This window comes from Brachyhypopomus gauderio, chromosome 5 (genome assembly GCF_052324685.1).
Source record: "Brachyhypopomus gauderio isolate BG-103 chromosome 5, BGAUD_0.2, whole genome shotgun sequence".
Classification (NCBI taxonomy): Eukaryota; Metazoa; Chordata; class Actinopteri; order Gymnotiformes; family Hypopomidae; genus Brachyhypopomus; species Brachyhypopomus gauderio.
In genome coordinates this window covers 6985292-6994552 of record NC_135215.1, presented here as the reverse complement: position 1 = coordinate 6994552, position 9261 = coordinate 6985292, and positions in this window count along the sequence as shown.

Below are 9261 nucleotides of genomic sequence, written 5' to 3'. Positions count from 1 at the left end.
AGTGACTGGGAGAATGAGAAACACCGGAGTGACTGGGAGAATGAGAAACACTGGGGTGACTGGGAGAATGAGAAACACTGGGGTGACTGGGAGAATGAGAAACACTGGAGTGACTGGGAGAATGAGAAACACCGGAGTGACTGGGAGAATGAGAATCACTGGAGTGACTGGGAGAATGAGAAACACTCGAGTGACTGGGAGAATGAGAAACACTGGAGTGACTGGGAGAATGAGAAACACTGGAGTGACTGGGAGAATGAGAAACACTGGAGTGACTGGGAGAATGAGAAACACTGGAGTGACTGGGAGAATGAGAAACACTGGGGTGACTGGGAGAATGAGAAACACTGGAGTGACTGGGAGAATGAGAAACACTGGAGTGACTGGGAGAATGAGAAACACTGGGGTGACTGGGAGAATGAGAAACACTGGAGTGACTGGGAGAATGAGAAACACTGGGGTGACTGGGAGAATGAGAAACAAGCTCCAGTTGTTAACAAGCTCTAGTGTTAACAAGCTCTGTCCATAGATATAATGTAAACAGAGTCAGATGCAGTAATGAATAAAATTTTGTTCTGATCAAGGTGGTCAGGAATATGGACTGCTTCAGCTCAGGGACATTTGTTGGCTGAACTACCCTGTAGATTGGACTACACTGAAATCTGGATTACACTGAAATCTGGATTACACTGTAGGATGGACTACACTATAGGCTGCATTAGACTGTAGGCTGGATTACACTGTAAACTGGACTACACTGTAGACTGAACAATGATGCAGGCTGATCCTGCCATCATTGAACTGTTCAATAGGCTTTAGGCCTGTACTATAGGTCACTCAGTAAAGCTCAAATGCATTATTTCCTAATCAGTGTGTGGTAGTCTTTGCGTGTGCTGGATCATATGGTTCACTGGTATCTTGTTGCATGACCCAGGTGGCACATGTGACCTGACCTTGTCTTGAAGAACCCAGATTCATAGTTACATCATCGATAGTAAGGGGCCCGTGTCCTGGTGCAGCAGTGAATCCACTAAGCATCACATTACTACCACCGTGCCTCAGAGTTGGCACAAACCTCTTACCTTGAAAAGCAGTTTCAGTTCTTCTCCAGATATAATGACTCCTATGTCATCCAAAAATTCCACTTTAGATTTATCTGTCCATAACACGTTGTTCCAGGACCCGGGAGGACCATCTAGGCGTTGTTGGCAAACTTAAGCATTTATATTCTTTTTGGTTAGCAATGGTTTCCACCATACTGTTCTGCCTTGTTTCCCATCCTTGCCCCGTGTTTTTCTCTGAAGGTTGGGTCATAAACACTGACCTTAGATGAGGCAAGAGAGGCTCGTGAGTTCTTCGTCACTTATTGGATTATTTAAAGGCCAAAAAGTACATTGGAGCTCATTGGTTGGACATCAAAGACGTGAAAGAACTAGAAACCTTTTGTTGACAATTCTCCTGCCAGATTCTATCCGTATACTATCTCAGCCCACTAGAAACCCAAATGAAATATGACGTGAAAGGCATTCACACATTTATGAATTCAGACACAGAGCAAACACCTTTGCATAGCAGTGGAAGCTTTGCTCTTCAGCAAGTTGTCTCTGGCATCAGCGTGTATGAGTGCGAGAGCTGTTACGTATCCCAGAATTCCCTGTAATACGCTGGATAAATGGAGCAGAAGCTTTTGTCTTTCTTGGCTGTCGTTTCAGTAACAGATTAGCACACATAAACATTCCTCCAGTTACTATAATGTGATAGATAGCACCAGGAGAGGCTTCATAGCTCACGTGTTCCCAAAGGGTTTATGTGTTTGTTTTGTACAAACAGTATTTCCAGGCATAATTCAGGGAGTAAGAGGAGGGTTTTCATAAGGTCTGTAGTTATAGTTCAGGAGCAGTGAGACCTTAAGTTCTGACTTGATATAGGCCAAGTGAGGGAGTCCAACCCACCATTTCACCTGTTTTTACCCGGTCAGCCTGTCTTTGGCTTCTAAAATCTTTCCCCTCTTTTCTTGTCTCTTATCTCTCTGCAGAAGTGTGTGTGTGTGTGTGTGTGTGTGTGTGTGTGTGTGTGTGTGTGTGTGTGTGTGTGTGTGTGTGTGTGTGTGTGTGTGTGAATTTGTGTGCGTGCATGCGTGCGTGTGTGCGTGTGTGTGTGTATGTCTGTGACAGAGGGAGAGCGTTTGATAAAGAGCAGATGTGAGTTGTGATTGGCTCCATCATTTCACACTTCTGGAACGTTCTTTGTATTTGGATCTTTTCAGCCAATCGCAGCGTTTTGCAGCGGTACACTCCATGAAAACACTTTTTCTCGAGAGGAATTGCAGATGTTTGAACATTGGCCTCAGCTTTCTCCTGAGTCTCTGACCCCCAAAGGGGAGTATGAACATAACACGCCTCCCCTGTCATTCCTGTGGCAAGGGCCACACCGCAGCCGTGTTCAACGAAACATGCCAGTCAAGCTCCACACGGGCCAGATGCACCACAACACGCAATATTAGTTCTATTAGGTTTGTTTGTGAATCCCATTCAGGAGATGCAGCAGGAGTGTTTTTTTGTTACTATTCTGACAAACTAGTTGCAACTCATCAGGTAATTATCAAAGCTTCTATAGATCAATTCAAACATGCTAACGCATGACAAACACTCCCTCTCTATTGGACAGCTGGCTTCTTGGACTGGAGTAATGCACCCCCGTCGTGTGTTGGTGTGTCTGCAGTTTGCTGTGGTGCTAAGCAGATAATTGGTGGCTTTTTCAGCTCATTTATCACTGTCCCCATCTGTTTGTCTCTGTCGTGCAGTTGTACTCCGCAGGGGTGAGCCGGGCGGGGGTGCATCCTCAGCAGAAAACTGCAACATCGTTCCCGTAAGAAAGCTGATAAGTCTAAAGTCTGTGTATGTTCGAACAAGTATGCATGTGTGTGTGTATGTGTGTTTGTGTGTGTATGTATGAGTTATTGACAGACAAATGAATTGCTGCTTTCTTGTCGTTGTGCCTTTGAGGGACTGTGCACTGGTTTATGCACTGTGGGGAAATTTAATTCCCACAGCATCCGTCATCCTGTCAGGGGAGTGAGCTGCTCCACTTTCATCAGCGCTAATCCCGGGGAGCCGCACTTCATACTCCAGCACACCTGGCGAAAGGAGGCGGAGCATTAATAAATGCCGAATCCCGAGAGGAGGCGGAGCATGAATAATTAATAGGGACTCGTTTGGAAGTTCATGACCCCTACGTTCCTTTTGCTTTTCAGGCTGTAAACGTTTGTCAAACCCTTCATTAGAAGCAGTCCAGAGCAAGCCGTGTGTCAATCACTAACAAAATCGATCATAGTTACATTTTGAATAATAATATCATTATTATGCTGCCAAGGAAATAATACAATAAATTAAACGAATGCCTCATGCATCAGAATATAGCTGCCAATGTTACTGTGAGCTGATAAAGTGTCATGAATGCTGTAAAAATGAATGAAAGATGTAAAGAGGATGTTGATGGGCAGATGGGCAGGTTTGACTTCCTGGACTATGACCTGACCAGTTGTTTCTCCCGCTCTTTCACTGCGTTACAAATCAAACCTGACCACAATCCCAAGAGCCCCAGGGCACCACATGTTGCCCCCCCCCTCCCAAAATCAGGCTTCATACTGAGGGCAGACAGCCCTGGCTGAAAGTGACAGCCAACCTGCTTCTCATGCAGACGGCGACTCGGCTGCATTGGCCATGCAGGAAGACGTGATGCTGAATGGAGGAGCCGTTAGCAGAACGGCGTCCAGGTCACAGGCTGGTCCTCGCTTGATGATGGAGTCCAGCTCCGTGCCGGCTGTGTACGGTGTGGCGCGGGACTGAGGGCTTGGCCTCTCCGCTCATGACACGCCACAGACGACACGGGGACAGCAGCGCTGAACGTTTAACCCTGGATGTAAGCTTCTCCTTTAATGTAGACTCATGTGGGTCTTTCAGGTGGGGGTTACATAACACTCGCATTTGTTCTCTTTCTTTTTCAGAGCATGAAGCCCACGCATTTGACATTACGGCTTCCTTTACAGAGGAGAGGAGAGGAGAGGAGAGGGGAGAGGGGAGGAGAGAGGGGAGGAGAGGAGAGAGGAGAGGGAAGGGGAGGCGAGGAGAGGAGATGGGAGGAGAGGAGAAGAGAGGGGAGGAGAGGAGAGGGTAGAGGAGGAGAGGAGAGGAGAGGAGAGGAGAAGAGAGGAGAGGAGAGGAGAGGGTAGAGGAGTAGAGGAGAGGAGACGGTAGAGGAGTAGAGGAGAGGAGAGGATAGGATAGGAGAGGAGAGGAGAGGAGAGGAGAGAGGATACTAGGACTAGAAGAGTGTAGGAGACTGTATGGGGCTGGAATATGCAAGACATTGTGATCCTGCAACTACCATCTCCTGTTCTCATGATCAATTTTATCTCTGAATAATTATGAATGGACAAACAGTCAGTGATATTTTCCAAGCCATTTTGTCCCATTCTTTAAATACACAAACACTTTGCTCTGTTGTGTTCTACTTGCTTAAATATCCAGCATTGATTATATGTTTGTTTAGGTTTTTAATGACCTAAGTGCCCTTCCTGTTGTAGTGAACGATGCCAACCCCTCCACACCTTCTCCATTCTTGTGGTTCTCGTGTCCTTTCCCTTGCACAGTTTAATGTTTTGGCACCTTTCCGATACCTGTCTCAACTCATCAGCCAATCCTCTGCCCTTATGTTGGGATGCCAGGTGTGTCTGAGCAGGGAAAACACAGAGCTGTGCAGTGCTGTGCATTTGCGCACATGACTGAATTTTAATGAACCCTGCAGTAATGCCTTATTGCAAACAGCACTGGACTCATTTTTATCTTTATTTGTGCAGGGTATTGTAACACTGCAGACAACACTCAGACACTCACACAGTGGAATGGACATGCTGGTTTTATTATAAAGGGGCTTATCTAAAGCTGTAGCCAATAGCAAGGCGACAGTCGGCAACCAACGAGATAGCAACCCAACTATACACGGCAGACAAGAGTCAAATCCTGGTGAAATAAAGGTCAAACCCCAGAGAGAGGAGAGCAACAGAACAAAGACAGAGGTTAAAATCATGAAACAAGGCAGATCAGAACACAGACAGCAGGAGAAAAACCACTCAGTGTACACAGAGTGAACATGGCATATATGTATAGTGATGTACAGGTAAGGAAAATCAGTAGTTAGTGGAGGCTGAATAGAGATGAGAGTTGTGATGGAGGATTTGGATGGAGAGCCAGTCTGAAGTGGTGGAGGAACCAGTACCAGGGATACAGGGCATGTGACACGTATACTACACTGATTAGAACCGTCCTACCCCAGGGGTGCAGGAAGTGGGACTACATACTACACTTTATAGAACCGATACCCCAGGGGTGGAGGAAGTTGGACTACATACTACACTGTATAGAACCGTCCTACCCCAGGGGGGCAGGAAGTGGGACTACATACTACACTTTATAGAACCGATACCCCAGGGGTGCAGGAAGTTGGACTACGTACTACACTGTATAGAACCGTCCTAGCCCAGGGGTGCAGGAAATTGGACTACATACTACACTGTATAGAACCGTCCTAGCCCAGGGGGGCAGGAAGTGGGACTACATACTACACTTTATAGAACAGTCCTAGCCCAGGGGTGCAGGAAGTTGGACTACATACTACACTGTATAGAACCGTCCTAGCCCAGGGGTGCAGGAAGTGGGACTACATACTACACTGTATAGAACCGTCCTAGCCCAGGGATGCAGGAAGTGGGATTACATACTACACTTTATAGAACCGATACCCCAGGGGGGAGGAAGTGGGACTACGTACTACACTGTATAGAACCGTCCTACCCCAGGGGTGCAGGAAGTGGGACTACATACTACACTCTTTTGATTACATTCTATGTTCCCCTTCCTGCATCTGCCTCTCTCATCAGAAAAGAGAGAGAAAGAGAAAGAGAGAGAGAGAGAGAGAGAGAGAGAGAGAGAGAGAGAGCAAGCAGGATCAGCCACGTGACATTTAAAGCCCTCAGACTGCCTGCACTTGCTCCTGGGCTGTAACATGCGACCTTTACAATACTGCAGGCGTCTGTATGAAATGAAGTTCATGATAATTGAGCTTAAGCCCCAGTAATACCAACACAAGGAAAGCTTAAACGCGAAACAGCCCACAGCTCCCCCAGCGTGAGCAGTGCCAACACTGGCATCATTGAAAGTGTGTGTAGACGGACAGGATGGAGAAGATGAAGGTCTGGTCATGCTGCTTCTCGTTGTTGCAGAGCTGTTACGTAAAAACAGCTAATTGGTTGCAGAGTTTGCACAGCTGGCATGTAGTTCTTCGTTTCCTTTGTTATTCCCTCGTAGTGTTACTTTGAAGTCAGTCAAACATTGTCTCTGTAAAATGTAGTGCAGTGTGTTAGCAAGTGTTTAGCAGTCATAATAAGCCCAGACTTATTATCAATGTTTTAACAACAGTGGTCATTAAAGGACACATGTGTTGTTGCTAAACACTAAAACAGGGAGCGACACCTATCACTGATCTCCACAAAGGCGGGACCACTGGCTTCCTGCTGAGGCATGCTACATTTCCTGTGCACCGTTGCCTTGGGGGCATTAATCCTGGTTAGGAAGGGGAACAGTTAATGAAGTTGCCTAGAAGGAAATGGCCACAGAAGTGAAATGTAGGTGATGGGTATTCCTCTAGAAAAGAAGTAAAATGTCATGACTTCCTATAACCAATCACAGACAGGGGGATGGCCCGGGGCAAAGAGTGGCTGCTGTGGTATTATGATGTTATCTTAATAACGTGAAGAGTCGGCATATAGGAAGATGTATTAAATATGCCATTTAAATGTGACTTCAGAGAAGTCGCACACTGAGCTCCGTTTAACTTCTGCAGTCTGGCTGCGTCGCTGACCGTAATCCTAGGGATTAAGATGAATGGGACTGAGTTTTGTCAGGGGAGACCTTTCCTACTCCGCCTCGGTTTGTTCTGTTCTGGGACTGAATGGCTTCAGGCGATGGCATATGTGGTTTCAGAACCGGCGAACCTGAAACTACAGTGTCAGCGAATGATTCCTTGTAAACAATACCCTCCACACACAATGTTCCCTATAATTATCACCATCTTTCTTATCACGCGGATCAGAAGATGGGGTAGTGTCAATACCTAAAATTATCTTTCTGATATAATTGTAGAGCAATTGACTGAGAATGTGAATGAGACAGATGGTGATAACGATAGATGGAGAGAAAATAAAGTAAGACAGGAAACTGAACGGGACACACTGTACCCTTGGCCCGTTATCTGACTGGTTAATCCTGCACGGTGATATGACTGCTGTAATTGCTGCTTTCTGCTAATGTTGCTCCCACGGTTAACATGTATGGGCCAGTGGCGCTGTTTGGGTCAGCCTGGCCCCGGCAACAGGTGATAGACAAGCGCAGGGTAAAAAGTAAAGACGTAATCAGAGTCTGATGGCACGGGCTCATTAAATTCTCCCTGCTCCATTCTCTCCCTGCAGCGTGGCTCATGACTGACTGTGCAGATCTACGTCAGAGGTCAGAGGTCAGAGGTCTCTGGACATGTGTCATTCTAACCCCTTCATCCTTCACCCCCTCCCCTCCATTCCTGAGACATATAATAACCTTTATCAGTAACATCACAAAATACTAAATCTTTTACACACACACACACACACACACACACACACAGACACACACACAATGTATATTCAGTCTGGAGGTCTTGAATTTTGGCTGAGATACAGATCTACTTCTGTAAACTGGGCATTTAGTGCATGTGGAAAAATGCACAATGACCCACAGGGCTCTAGTATCCACTGGTTTTGTATCAGACCTTAACATCTTTGAACTGCTAAATTTACCATAAGCCCTCCTAACTGGTCTTCCTGGCAGTGTTGTGTAGCTAGAACTGATAGAATTCACTAATTTACAGTAGTTTACAGTAGTAAAGCATTAGTTATCCTTGCATATTACTTACAATACTTATTTTTACATATATGTATATTCAATAGAATACCTATATTCTAGTAAACAATACGGTACATTATCTGGGTTTTTAGTTATTAACCCAGTGTTTATGGTAGAAAAGGAGCACAAAGTATAATTCATAAAGTCAGAGGTCATTTTAAACTCTTCATACCACACACCTCCCCCATTTCCCCTATAAACATCAAATGGCCTTTATCAGTAATGTCACAAAATACTTTATGTGGGTTTGTTTACTACAAACAATGCCCCCCTCCCCCAACACAGATACACTTAATGTGAGAATCCTCCACCACTTGTGTACAAGTATAAATTTGTAATATATTTCAATGTTTTTAGCAAGCTCTTAATTGTTCAGTATTAGAAAATCTATTTGAATTAAATCAAACATTGGTGGTTTCTCCCCCTCAGAAACTTTATTTATGCACATTTTATGAAGACGCCAAAGAAAATTTATAAAAGTAATAAAACAAAAACAATTTTAATTGTACTAGAGCAAACCCCAAAGTGTCCAAAAGCATTAATAATCAAGTACAGCAAAAATGATCAAATTATCGAAATCATACCAGATCTTGTAATAAGTTAGTCTCCACCCCTGGGGAACGCCCTGTGTGATATGTGGGTGCAGACCAGTGCAAGCAAACAAGTGGAAGTTTCGGTGTGAACAGGATGTGAACAGAGAATTCAGTCTCTGGCTCCCCCTACTGTGATTTCAATATTTGTGTGTGTGTGTGTGTGTGTGTGTGTGTGTGTGTGTGTGTGTGTGTGTGTGTGTGTGTGTGTTACGTCTTATTATGCGTGCTGAATTGCATCTGTCTTTTTGTATTTGTTTGGGCAAGTGAGTCATTGTAGTTGAATGCATTCAACCACTGGACAAATAAGGCGTTGGAAGGCAAGTCCGACTCTAAACGAGGTCCACTCCGCTCAAGTAGACCTCACTGTAGATAGTCCATTTTACCAACAGAGGGCATCCGAGCACTATTTGAAGGGGCTTCACCAGCCACGAAGGTTAAATCTGAAGCAGGGGATCAAAATAAAATTGTACAAATGTATTAGTACAATTTACAGTTCTAGCAGATTGCATTTGGTCAGTTATTTGTTAACACAACCTTAGTTTCCAAGAGTGGAAAACTGCGCTTGTACACAACACTACCACACGCACTTCAGCAATATGTCTTTAATATGTATGACAGCACTCTCGTGCAAAACTACTGAGGAGCACGCGTTCACCGCTCTAGGCGTGCGCCGT